Here is a 14,338-nt window from a genome sequence, read left to right as displayed (position 1 = left end):
ATTTGAGAGTTGTAGCATCGCGCTTTAGTGTTTACTTCGTAGATTCTTACTTAAATTGCGTGTGAGTTTCGTATAGGAGGTGTAATTTCGAGTTTTAGTTACTGTAATCGTAAATTCAGGCAGATTGTAGCGCAGTCGTTAGGCATTTGTACAGGTTAGTTAATACATTCTTTGCGTGTTTCCCTTGCGTTATCTAGGCACTGACTCGTGTTTCAGTAACTGTTGTTCAACATCGATTAGAATGGGCAGGGACTGTGATTGCTGTGTTCGGATGAGGGCTGAGTTGGCATCCCTTCGCTCACAGCTGCAAGTGGCGCTGACTTCGGTCGCGCAGCTTGAGGCTGTTGCAAATGAGCACCACTGTGGGGGGCCGGACTTGGGTATCACGGGGATGTCAACTCGTCCCGTCCGTCCCCAGATCGGTCTGCCGCTGTGGTTGCCCCGGTTGCTGCCCGGTTGCTGAGTCCTCGCCTGTGGTTGATTGGGTGGTCGTTCCAAGGCGTGGCAGGCAGCGAAAGACGTCCCCGGAGGCTGATCAGAAAGCCTCCCCGGTGCGTCTGACAAACAGGTTTCAGGCACTGTCTCTGGCTGAGCCAGATGCAGCTGCCTGCCCCGTTTCAGAGGATGATTCTCAGTCTTCAAGGTCCGGGCAATCACAGGGGGTGGGCTTATTGGTAGTTGGGGCCGCAACTTTTGGAGTGTATACCATTCATGGCCGCCATCTTGCAATCCGCCATTTTGGATTCAAGTCATTTTTTAAAAATGGGATGGGGGGTGTATGATACATGAAATAACACACCGCTTAAGCTCTGGAATTGAGTGGTGTAATTTGTTTTTGTCTATCTTGTACAGTTTAGAGGTTATTAATGTTCAAAATTAGGAAATTACCTTTATACCGACTGCTACAACACATTTTCTACGTGTTGTCCATCCCGTGCAATGCACAACTGTAGTCGCCGCAACCACTCTGGCTGCACACGGAGGAGAGTGTCTCCTGCAATTTGGTCACAGGCGTGTTGTATGCGTTCCTCCAGGTGTCTCGAATCACGGATGCTCTCAGTATACACTGTCTGCTTGAGATGTCCCCATAGGTAAAAATCAAGGGGCGTTAAGTCGGCGTTGAGTCGGCATCAAGGTAACTTTGAACATTAATAACGTCTAAACTGTACAAGATAGACAAAAACAAATTACACCACTCAATTCCAGAGCTCAAGCGAGTGTTATCTGATGTGTCATACACCCCCTCCCCCTTCCCATTTAAAAACATGACTTGAATCCAAAATGGCGCATTTAAAGATGGCGGCCACATTCACTCCAAAAGTTGTGGCCCGACATCAAACCTATGTTCCCATCATCACATTTCAATTTTCCCTTTAATCTTCCAACTTATGAAGGTGTCCAAGGACTTTTGACTCGCCCTGTGTATCTCTGCATTTGAATACGCATGCCTATACCAGTTTCTTTGGCGCTTCAGTGTACGAAGCAATTCAAGGATTTTATTAAAGTACGTGTCAGAAATATAATTTCAATAAAATATATATTACAGATATGTATTACAGATAAAATATGTATTACAGATATTACAGATAACATGAACGTAAGCAACTAGTACGACCAGGTCTTTCGTATGTCTTTAATGTTAATCTTCATAATATATACTCGTTTTATTTGCGCTTGTTACTTTTACGGACATTTTTGTGCTTTTCTATTTTACGAGCGGCATTCGGTAAGTAATGCAATTTTTTTCTTCTGAAAGCAGATTGGTTTTGTTCAGGATTATTGACACCATATTATTCCCGCTTTGTGGCTGCAAAACCCTATTTTTCTACGTAATTTCCGTTCAATGCGACAGCCTTAGGCCACGGGAACGGCCGTATCCCCGCATGGCACTGGTCGCCTTTGGAGTCAACGTCTTGTTGCATCAACAACCTCCCCGTCATCCACGTACTGCTTCCCTCGGAGTGCATCCGTCACTGTACCAGACACTTGGGAGTCGGAAAGTGCGAGTTTCGGGCTGTAGGGTGGATGACGAAGAACAGACTAACCAAGTTTTGTGAGTTTGATGAAGTTTTATGGACTCCTCTCGGGTGCGCAAACTTTTGTGAGTCCCAGAAGACAGTCGCCATGACTTTACCGGATGAGGCTGCGGGTGCGAAGTTTTTCTTCGGAAGAGAGGTGGTGTGGCACCACTCTATGGATTGCCGTTTTGTTTCCGTTTCGGAATGATGAACCCTTTTCATTGAATGTGACGATTTTCGACAAATAATTGTCACGTGCAGCCTCACAACGGGCAAGCAATTACGCTCGGTGCTCTTTCGTTGCTCTTTATGGTCCTGTCTTCGACGGCGAGGAATCCTTCGCGCACACACTTCTGAGAACGCTAACTGGTGAACGAGTGGTCCAGCACTACCGACAGACGTCTAGTGGTGCAGCGAGGTGTCTGATTGTGATTCGTCGGTCACCTCGAATGAGAGTGTTCGCACGTTCCAACAGTAATGGAGTCACCGCTGTATGCGGCCGACGGGCACACGGGAATTGGTGGTTTGTGTGACCTTGTTGCGATGATGAGAGACGCCACGCCCAGCGACTCAACGTGTTTTTGTTCACTGTCAGGTTTCCGTAAACATTCTGCAAGTGCCTAGAAATATCTGCGATGCTCTGGTTTTCCGCCAAAGATAATGACGGCTCTCTGTTTGGAATGCACCTCCGTTACAGACACCGTTTTGAAGGCTGAGTATAGCGCCGCCATGTATCGGAACTCGAGGCCCAAGAAGCCCACAAAAAAGACAGGCGTTGGCGACTAAGTCACAGCACGTGACACTGCAGGTGTTACGAATGCCGGCCGGTGTGGCGGTGCGGTTCTAGGCGCGTCAGTCTGGAACCGCGTGACCGCTACGGTCGCAGGTTCGAATCCTGCCTCGGGCATGGATGTGTGTGATGTCCTTAGGTTAGTTAGGTTTAAATAGTTCTAAGTTCTAGGGGACTGATGACCACAGATGTTGAGTCCCATAGTGCTCAGAGCCATTTGAATCATTTTTTTTTTTTTTTTTTTTTTTTTGTTACGAATGCCAGCAACCGTCTCCGGTGGCGAGCGAGTAGCTATTTCGGACGAGTTTAATAACTCTTGACTGCGTGCGTAAGTGCATACAAGCTCTCGATAGCACACGACGAAGTTGAGACCTTTGAGTGGGTACATTTTTAATTGCATATTGCTTTCCCGTGGGCCCTGCACGGAGCTCAGTGTTCGCCAAATGTGCCGGACAAGCTGACTACTGTGACGTCACAGCTTCATTACAGGGCTCATATTTCTCGTGGGCTCCGTAAGAACTTTATATAACTATAGGGGCTGCAGTGGGATAATTACACAATCTCTCACAACGCATTTTTTCAACCAAAACTGGTCGGGAAAGAATGTGTCGCATTACTTACTAAACGCCCTTCGCAATAAAAAGAAATGCAAATATTGTGCTTAATCACTCCGCCTCCTGTTGTTCCAACCATTTAATGAGGTTATCGTCATTCTTACGTCCACAGTAATACCTCTGAATGCTTCGGCAGTTTTCTATCGATCACGTTTCTTCTCCTTCGGCGTTTTCGCCGTGGAGGTCTTGGATCACAGAAGCACGGGTGATATCTGTGTGCATATATCAGCAACATTACAATCTCTTCGGATCACTACATCGATCACGCAAATTATGTCAGCAGTAAAAAAAAGTCAGAAAAGAAAGCGGACAAAAGCTCTCTGTCCTGTTAGTGCCAAAGCGAGAAGTACGCGAAATTCATTTAACGGTTCGTTAAAAGACCGGCAACCAGCGGAAAACGAACGAATACAAGCGAATACGAACCGAACACGCTCGAATGCCGTTACAGCAAACAGACTTCTCGTTCCTTGTTGCTAGTTCGCTTGTGTTCACTTGCTCGTAACGTGTGTGAAATCTTATGGGACTTAACTGCTAAGGTCATCAGTCCCTAAGCTTACACACTACTTAACCTAAATTATCCTAAGGACAAACACACACACCCATGCCCGAGGGAGGACTCGAACCTCCGCCTGGACCAGCCGCACAGTCCATGATTGTAGCGCCTTGCTCGTAAAGTAGACTTCAGCGGCCCAATATGCATGTTTTTTACATTCATCTTTCACTGATTTCTAAAGGCAGCTTCATCGGCAGAGAAAATTCTTTGATGAAAGTAGCTGCTGTCCCGATGTCACAGAACACCGTAGCAACAGATTTCCATGCGCGTACCGAAATAACGTAGGTCAATCTGCTGACGAAGTGACACATGGTACGGATAGAAACTGTGTACGCACAAAATGCGAACAACGCTAGGCTGACCTACTCTAGAGACACTCGCACTTGCTCTGGAGCTAAGTGGTTTTTGAGCGACAGCGGACAAAACATATACTTCGTCCGCTCCTCTCGTTTCAGAGTTGCTCTTTACCCTCCGCGAAGTTTTGCAGCACCATACCAATAACAATTTTTTTTGCAAATTCGCTGAATTGTTATTTCATGTTGCGCATCGTCTGTCGGGACATCTTTTGTGTGCAACCCGACTCTCCTTTTCTCGTTCCTTCTGCAGTCTCTGTCAGTAGCAGCTTATCTAGTTTCTCTTGGTTTGTGAAAGACTTTTTTTTTCCAAACATATTCGGCACTCGATGCACGTGAACGACACAGGCAGAATAAAAGCTACATTTCCCCTGGGCCTCTTTTATCATCGCGACTGTGCGACACTGTCCTCCTCATCTCGCGTGACGCATTTTCCTACTGAGGTGTGAAAACTTGACTTCCACATAAGACAAAAATCGGTTTCATGTTCAAGACAGACAAATCCTAATTTATAAGTACTGTAATTTCTCCGAAAATACTAACTGGATTTTGAAGAGTGATACGCTGTCGAATTCATCTCTTTTAGAACGATACTAGCAGCAGAAATTACTAATTACTATAGGTCTAGTTACATTTGAAAAAGCGAAGTTGATACCACTAATTAATATAGCTATGAAAATAAAGTACTCATAGCTTAGTGAGAACTTTCTCGGAAACCATCTGTATGAAAACAGAATTACGATATCTTAGTCAGTTCCGGGAATATTTGACGTGAACAGTATAACTGAATCTCTCAGCAGAATTATTAGCGAGACAAAAAAGACAAGATTTGATTTGGGTATTGGCTTCTACAAATCGCACCCTGGCAAGAAAGTGACAAGTCGAAAAACGGCATCGATAGTTTAGGTGACTGAAAAATACGTGCGAAGTGCCCCATCGTGGACGAAAAAGATAATGAAATTTACTGCCAACAGTACATACATGAAATCTAAAGGAAGCTTGCACTATTTAAATATAAGTTATATAGAATGAATTCTTTAAGTCGAATTTTCTGAAGTAATGCATTTTTGAGCTTTGACGCTGTTCTTGCCGAGATGCGAAATGTCCATTTGACAGAATACATGCCTCTGAATCAAGCTTTTCTTTTCCTTTTTCAGGAAGCATCCGGTGTCCGTGCGGTGTAAGTACAATATGAGACAAATTAGAACTCAGTCTCTAATCCAAGGTATGTAAACTGCATGGCAATACATGTATTGCAAACTGTGAAACTACTATCATAGCACTTGGACAAGTTGGAGTATTACGCAGAAAATACAAACCGTCTTTACCGGGGAGAAGCATGTCATACATAATCTTTAAATCATCGATCTCCGCAGAATACATTATATTCAAGTAATGAATACTGGTGCACAAAATTTGATGCGACACGAAGTGATGTACGAAAGGCAAGGAAAATAAGCTATCCACGAGAGCTGTAGAAGTCAGTATTTGTGGGGAAATATACTTATGAGAGATAAACTGCCGAGAACAGCGGCAGTTCTAAGTAACAGCATTGGCCTGTTTATCATCGTTATGACATGTTCGTATGGTAATTACATGTTACAATAAAATGTACATCAAAAAGTGCATGCAATGCAATATCTTGATTTGCAGTTATTTTAAGGATTTTTAAAGTACGATGTTAAGTTCTCGCTTTATACGGCGTTCCATCTTCGCTAAAATTTGAAACGATCGCCAATAAGAACGCGGATTGCGTCTGATCAATATGAACAAAGTATCGCTTTTCTAGGCGGCATGGTGAAGTATTAAGTAAATACGTTTCACTTGTTGCCATCGGGGTTGCGGAGGGAAGGGGGGAAATGCTCGGTAATTGAACAAGAGAAGTACTACTGCTGCAGCTGGTGTTGGCTGCCATCTGGCGTGCGGGCAGCAAGTTTCCAACTGTTGCCGGCAGATGGCAGGAGACTATGGCCTCACATATCGAATTTCCACAGTCGGAGTGCGGCAAATGCGCAGGCGGCCCAATAATTTCTCCAGACTGCGCGCGGCATTTACAACGAGGTAGCGTTGCAACATGAATTGCAGTCGTCTACCTGTTGTAACATGACATCGATCTTGTGACGTCGCCGTTGCTGCGTCTCGATCCATACAAGAACAAATAAAACTTCTGTGAAGAGCGACAACAAGCAGTTACGCAATTGTGGGCCCAACAATGAGTTTTACGGTAGCTTGCTTTTGAGCGAGCGCCAGCGCAGCTACCCCAGATTGACGGTTTTTTCGCAGTTTTGGGGAAACGTGTTTTTTGAGGGAACAGAAACCTCGCGGAAATTTGTGGACAAGAAAATTTCGGTACCGGGTAAATTAGGGAAGTATTTTATCTCCCTTGGGTTACTATTAATACCATCTCTGATATTTTAGTTGAAACAAACATATCTTAGTTTTCTAGATATTCTCTAGATGTCACTCTCTCTTCAAGGCAGTAGTTACAATCTCTCCGTGACATCACTGTGACATACACGCAGGTCGAAACTAGGATTTTTGCGAAGGAAGGCATGCGTGAAATTTGCTGCCCCTTCTTTCGCTCCCCTACCCCTCCCCATAAATATAAACAGTTTTATAACAGTAATTTAGATACTAATTTCGAAATAAATGTTACAGTCTCATAACATTAAATAATTTTATCGACTGCAATAAGATCAAATTCAAAACAAATAATAAAACTATTAAAAATACAAAAAACATGATTACTCATTGTAGAAATAAGAAATTTAAAATTTGTCTTTGAGGTTTTTTGTGCAAAAAATTTTTTTATAATCTCATTATAGTTTATGAAAGCAGCTCGTTTGTATCCTATGGAGATTATACACTTAACCTCTGTTGAGCAGTCGTGCTCCTCATATAATTTTTAATTAGTTTCAGCTTGCTAACACTTCTTTCTTCGGAGGAAACAGGAAATAGGATGGTAAGGAATATTTTTAAGACTGTAGTAAGGTTGGGCTACCATTCTACCAACATATTTTTATAAATTAAACTTAACGAGGATGATGCAGTAGCATCTTGCAAGCCCCTTTCTATTTGTCAGTCCATGGTGTTTGAAACTTTCAAATGAATTCATTCTAGTTACACTGCTGTAGCCTTTCAACTTCCCACTTTCATTTCTTGGATTTGAACACCACACAGAAAACTAAACTATACCTTAACTTTCTTCAGCACCTTAAACCTGGTACTCAGCTCCTTTATCACTCTTGTCAGTTATTTCTGACAGGGACGTCCCGAACAAATCATCCTGTGAATGTTCGGATACTTCATTCTCGGAAAGCTCATCGGCCTTTTTTTTCTTAACTCTTATCCTTTTTCTGAGAATTCTACATCTACATCCATACTCCGCAAGCCACCTGACGGTGTGTGGCGGAGGGTACCTTGAGTACCTCTATCGGTTCTCCCTATTATTCCAGTCTCGTATTGTTCGTGGAAAGAAGGATTGTCGGTATGCTTCTGTGTGGGCTCTAATCTCTCTGATTTTATCCTCGTGGTCTCAAAAATAGTTCAAATGGCTCTGAGCACTATGGGACTTAACATCTGTGGTCATCAGTCCCCTAGAACTTAGAACTACTTAAACCTAACTAACCTAAGGACATCACACACATCCATGCCCGAGGCAGGATTCGAACCTGCGACCGTAGCAGTCGCGCGGTTCCGGACTGAGCGCCTAGAACCGCGATCCTCGTGGTCTCTTCGCGAGATATACGTAGGAGGGAGCAATATACTGCTTGACTCTTCGGTGAAGGTATGTTCTCGAAACTTCAACAAAAGCCCGTACCGAGCTATTGAGCGTCTCTCCTGCAGAGTCTTCCACTGCAGTTTATCTATCATCTCCGTAACGCTTTCGCGATGACTAAATGATACTGTAACGAAGCGCGCTGCTCTCCGTTGGATCTTCTCTATCTCTTCTATCAACCCTATCTGGTACGGATCCCACACTGCTGAGCAGTATTCAAGCAGTGGGCGAACAAGCGTACTGTAGCGTACTTCCTTTGTTTTCGGATTGCATTTCCTTAGGATTCTTCGAATGACTCTCAGTCTGGCATCTGCTTTACCAACGATCAACTTAATATGATCATTCCATTTTAAATCACTCCTAATGCGTACTCCCAGATAACTTATGTAATTAACTGCTTCCAGTTGCTGACCTGCTATTTTGTAGCTAAATGATAAGGGATCTATCTTTCTATGTATTCTCAGCACATTACACTTGTCTACATTGAGATTCAATTAACATTCCCTGCACCATGCGTCAATTCGCTGCAGATCCTCCGCCATTTAGGCACAATTTTCCATTGTTACAGCCTCTCGATATACCACAGCATCATCCGCAAAAAGCCTCAGTGAACTTCCGATGTCATCCACAAGGTCATTTATGTATGTATTGATATTTCATTATTTTCCGCTGATACTTTGACCTCTAAAATAGCGTGATCTATTTTTTTTTAATGCTGCATGCCAGAAACCAGTTAAAGCAATGAATTTGAGTTTTTTTTCATATTCTTTATAATAGATATGCTTCAGTTTTAGTTTCTGGTATTGACAAGTTATAAGTTTCAACGTCTTCCACAGTCTTTACAACTCTATCAAAATGCTTGTAAACAGCTTCGACCGCCTCTACTCTTGCAGGCCACCTACTCGTGCTCTTGGATGTTAATACTAAGGGTAAATGTTTTTGTGAGCTTTCGCATCTAGAAGCTGACGCCACAAAGTGTAGATATAAACAATGGATAGTTCCAAAAAGAGTTTGAGCTTCAGCAGATGTGTCTGATGTACGTGCTCGTATTATATTTGCAAAGTCAGCCACCGATGGTACAAAACAGGCCACTTCATTCTTCTCAAGAATTCTTCAAATGTTCAAATGTCTATGAAATCTTATGGGACTTAACTGCTAAGGCCATCAGGCCCTAAGCTTACACACTACTTAACCTAAATTATCCCAAGACAAACACACACACACACCCATGCCCGAGGGAGCACTCGAACCTCCGCCGGGACCAGAAGAATTCTTGTCTGGACCCCTTTCTACTCTCCAGCCCTGTTTGCTCCCCTGTCATAAGACTACCCTCTGTAGTATTTCATGTTGAACCCATTGTGTTCTATTTTTTGCAGTATCTCTTGACTAAGACGTTCTCCTGTTTTGTCTCCAACTATAATAAGGTCAACAATACCTTCCACAACTTCTGAATCATTCAACTTGAAAAGCGAACTAATAGAGTCGTCTGATCATTGTGGTTTGTAACTGGTGTGCGGTCAAACATCAGTGAAAAGTATTCAGCATCAAAAGTATCTTTAATTATATCTTGTCTTATTTTGTTCGGAACTACGTCAAGAAACCCATCTTGCATATTTTTGGAAAAATAGCTAATCTGCTCTCTCTGGTGGCGTTCAATAGCTGACGAAGGGGTCCACTATAGTGTGATACGAGATCAATTGTACTTAGAAATTTGACACTCTCTGGATCACCAAAATCACTACATTCTTTTGTTCTTCTAAGCGGTCTCCCTTTCTTTGCCAGAAAAAGAACATTAATAATACAATGCGAAACTGCTCTCCATCGAGATTCCTCTTCTTTATTTGGTCTTTTAGCTCTCTATCAACGCTTCGCTTCCGAGAGAAGCCTCTAGAGCGTTCCATGAACAAAAACCAAGCATGTTATTTGGTGAATTTTCACGACCAGGAATTTTTCCACTTAGCTTTTTCCTATTAACTGTGCCTCCCTCTTAAGCTGAAAATGATTTCGACTCAGAATCTAAACTTAAGTGAGCAGATAATCTGCAGGGTATACAATATACAACATATTTTGCTCTCACTTACGTCTAGCCATGATCTTTTAACTTTTGTCACATTTTTATCTCCTTCCGAAACCAATCTTTATTTAAATTGCGACCTTCTCTATAGCTTTTACTTACGTCAGGACTACGTACGTTTTCAGCTCTCGTTTTTATAACATAACATCTTTCAATGTCAGAAAACCTTGTTGACCACGTATCAGGATCGTTGAAATCAAATTCAAACTCACAAGTTTCACCCTTTTGATGAAGGCCAGCTCCTGTTCCAGGAATTTGTGTTTGGTATTTCACTGCATCGTCTACGTTCTTCTTACTCATGTCATATTGGTGGTTAACTTCAATTTCACCCAAAATGAAAAATTATGAAATCCATACTAAACTTCTGAGAGTTACTGTCTCGGAGTAATTTGCTTACGTTCTTTTCTGTTGTGCTAATATTGCAGTAACGGTTTGGGGTTAATTCCTGCTAAAAACGACTGGTAAAAACGGATACAAAAGGAAATCTATCTATACGTGTTCAGTTATTGTCTCGTAATTTACGGATACGAACATATCAGTAAAGTAAAATTTATGGTATAAGATAATGCAACAAAAATTTATCGTTATTTGCCTCAAGCTTGAATACATATTTTCATTGGTGAATTTATATTCACATGTATACCCTATTTCATCTTCTATTTCATACTTGTAAGTCACTTTCTAGAACATTAAAATCCATTCTTATATGCTCTATATTCCGGTACAAGAAGATACGTGTATTTATGTATGTATACGGGGTGAACATTAATAAAGCCGACAATCTGCAGGGACGGACTACTAACTGGTAATGGAAGGGAATAGGTCCTATGCACATGTGTCCGGAGGTGGGCGGTGTGTGTGCAACGACAACAGACCCACCCGGAACACAGTACAGAGCCGCATCGCATCCACGTCACAATTTAAATCTTGAAACAGAAACTGTTTGACATCTTGCATGGTTCAAACCATTTCCATACGAAACCAGAATCTAGACTCGCGAATTGTGTACTATAAGTTTGTGATACATACGATAAGGTCGGCCGGTGTGACCGTGCGGTTCTAGGCGCTTCAGTCTGGAACCGCGTGATCGCTACGGTCGCAGGTTCGAATCCTGCCTCGGGTATGGATGTGTGTGATGTCCTTAGGTTAGTTAGGTTTAAATAGTTCTCAGTTCTAGGGGACTGATGACCACAGTTGTTAAGTCCCATACTGCTCAGAGCCATTTGAACCATACGATAATTTTATGGATATCTGGGGGAAAACTGCCGAAATTGGGGAATTATTTTGTCAGCAATGGGGGAATTTCGAAACCTCACTTTGGAAACTCTACGCCAGCGCACCAGTCATTAATGCAGAACCATCAGATGCGGTCGGCTGTGAACAGTCGGTCGGAGGAAGATACGAAAGGTGGTTTACAGAATTTTACGGTTTGCGTGTCAGAAGAATACTGAACAGTATTTCACAAATAGGGAATGTCGTCCAAGAAAGATGAAGTTTTATTTCAATCTTATGGCATGATTTTGTTACTATAATTGAATAACAGCTTTCCACAAAGGACATATAAGCTATGAGTGACATCTTAATACATTGTGCTTAATAAACTTGACCCATTCGATCATCGAATAATGCTAATTATGAAAGAAACCATGATTGACAAGGAGAGATGAAGACGAAAATCAAATTTTTCACATTAACAAATAACTGCCAGAGGCAAGGCCGGTTTAAGGCCCAAGGGACACAAGGCGCGCGTTGGAGCCCCAAGCTGAGAGGGACGCCAGGAGCACCAACGTGCAAGATTTGTAAGTAGTGTGTATGACAATTAGCAGCGAAAACTGACACCGTTGAAAGTGTCGAGGAAAACGGGAGGGCGTCAAATCATAAGTCACTTTCACGGAAAAATGTTCTCGAACCGGCCCTGACCAGTGGTGCAGGATGTGGTAATCGTAACGAAAAAAGAAATACAATTTGCTATGTATGGAACCCAAGGTAATGGGTTGGTAGTTTTTTTTTAGTTAAATCCTTTACAGAACTGAAAATCAATGAATTTCAAGGTTTTACAAATTTTGATGTACAGCTTAATAATATCAGAATATCATTTAAATCATTCCCATTAAACACGGAATTAATAATAATAATAATAATATGATACAAAAGGCCATCTATAGCCGTGAACATTTTATTTTCACAGGAACTTGTTTTTTAAATAACATACCGGTCCATCTTGTTGCAGAACATTTTCTTCGTGCTGTGTTATATATTGCTCGAACTGCTTTTTTAGATGTAAATTAGAGAAATTGAACAACATTGTTGAAACAACTGCCATAGGATTTAAGTTTTTTTCTGCAAATGAGAATTTTAATTGTTTTACAAGAAAATTAACAAGTAATATTTATGTTAGTGAGATGAGTGATTTGTTCAAACTTTTTATAGATGAAAGTGATCTGTCCAATTTTTGTTAATTCATCTGTTTACATATGAAGTTAGATGTGAGACGCAAACATATCATCTCCATCTCTTACCATCAAAAAATAATAATAATTAAATAAAAAAAAAAACGTTACACCAACCAATAGTTTGTTGCATTCTGATTTGTGCTTTAAAAACAGAATGAATTTCAAATCGGCTCTCTAACTGAACACTATTTTCCCAACTGTCTAGTTCTGTCAGGTGATTATATTATTTAGTGTAATGTGTACTCTTCTTCGTCATTTTGCTTTCAAATGGTTCAAATGGCTCTAAGCACTGTGGGACTTAACATATGAGGTCATCAGTCCCCTAGAATTTAGAACTACTTAAACCTAACTAACCTAAGGACATCACACACATCCATGCCCGAGGCAGGATTCGAACCTGCGACCGTAGTAGCGGCGCGGTTCCGGACTGAAGCGCCTAGAACCGATCGGCCACAGTGGCCGGCCATTTTCCTTTCTTAACCTGTCTCGAGAATCACACGCATACAGTTGAACAGTAGCGGTGTCTATCTGGTTTCTAGATGACATTTAGGACTCCATTCTTTGGAATGGCAAATAGTCGATAAATTCCTGTATACCAGTGACGTTGCGTTTGGCGAGACAAATTTACAGCGCCCAACAGGCCAGGCAAATGCATTGTAATTGGCGTCGTGAACTTTTTCCAGTCTGACTGAAAAACTTGGTCGACTGTTATCATATTTATGGCGGTTGCCGTGGTTGTAGAGATTTTTTCTCGCCCAATTCCAAACGGCAATTGTTTTTTGGCATAGGTGTGTGTGTGTGTGTGTGTGTGTGTGTGTGTGTGCGTGTGTGTGTGTGTGTGTGTGTGTGTGTGTGTGAGAGAGAGAGAGAGAGAGAGAGAGAGAGAGAGAGAGAGAGAGAGTGCCATGTTCGTTTCAACGCTACACACCTCACATAAAGCAGAGATTGATAATTTTATTTTACATTTATTAGTAAGAGTGGGTAGGTTTTGGTGATGAATCTAGCCGGATAGTTCTAATATTTGTGGGTAAAATCTTTGAACAGATATTTCTCGAAACCTGTGGCCAATTTGCGTGAGGGTATTTGACTGCCATAGGGTGCTTATGAGCGTGTTGTAATAATTATTGGTAGGCTCTTACTGAGGAATGCTTCGCTGTGTTGAGTTCTAAGCAGTACGGGTGAGGCTCAACAAGTAATACAACACATTTTTTCTCGGCGAATTTCGCATGAAAAAATGCAGAATTTGTTGTGGGACATAGCGGAATATTCCTACTTCAGCACCTACAGCTTCATGAAGGTCGGATAGGTGATGGCGCTATGCGTAACCTTCAAAATGGCGTCTTTAACGGTGGTGCGATCCAAGCAGAGAGCTGTCATTGAGTTTCTTTGCACGGACAACTAGAGCATTGCAGATGTTCATAGGCGCTTGCAGAATCTCTACGCAGACCTGGCAGTGAACAAAAGCACGGTGAGTTGCTGGGAAAGGCGTCCGTCATCACAGCAACAAGGTCGCACAAATCTCCGACGTTCTGCGTTCCGGTCGGCCGCACACAGCTGTGACTCCTGCAATGCTGGAACGTGTGGCTCACTCATTTGATGCGATCGACAGATCACAATCAAACACCTTGCTGCTAAACTGGACGTCTCTGTTGGTAGTGTTGACAAAATTTCATTGGATTGTTATTCCTCATCTCCCTTACAGCAC

The 14,338-nt window shown here is 42.2% G+C and overlaps 1 protein-coding gene across 1 annotated transcript in view; it reads left to right on the top strand.

Moving 5' to 3' along the window:
- LOC126184712 (1-acyl-sn-glycerol-3-phosphate acyltransferase alpha) overlaps window positions 1-14,338 on the top strand; it is a 683,439-nt gene that overhangs the window by 125,618 nt on the left and 543,483 nt on the right. Inside the window, exon 2 of the mRNA XM_049927235.1 lies at window positions 5,486-5,508. The gene's annotated coding sequence lies outside the window, so the exon portion shown is untranslated. The remainder of the gene's footprint in view (window positions 1-5,485; window positions 5,509-14,338) is intronic.

This window comes from Schistocerca cancellata, chromosome 4 (assembly GCF_023864275.1).
Source record: "Schistocerca cancellata isolate TAMUIC-IGC-003103 chromosome 4, iqSchCanc2.1, whole genome shotgun sequence".
NCBI classification, from domain to species: domain Eukaryota; kingdom Metazoa; phylum Arthropoda; class Insecta; order Orthoptera; family Acrididae; genus Schistocerca; species Schistocerca cancellata.
This window is presented reverse-complemented; position numbering and strand designations above follow the sequence as displayed.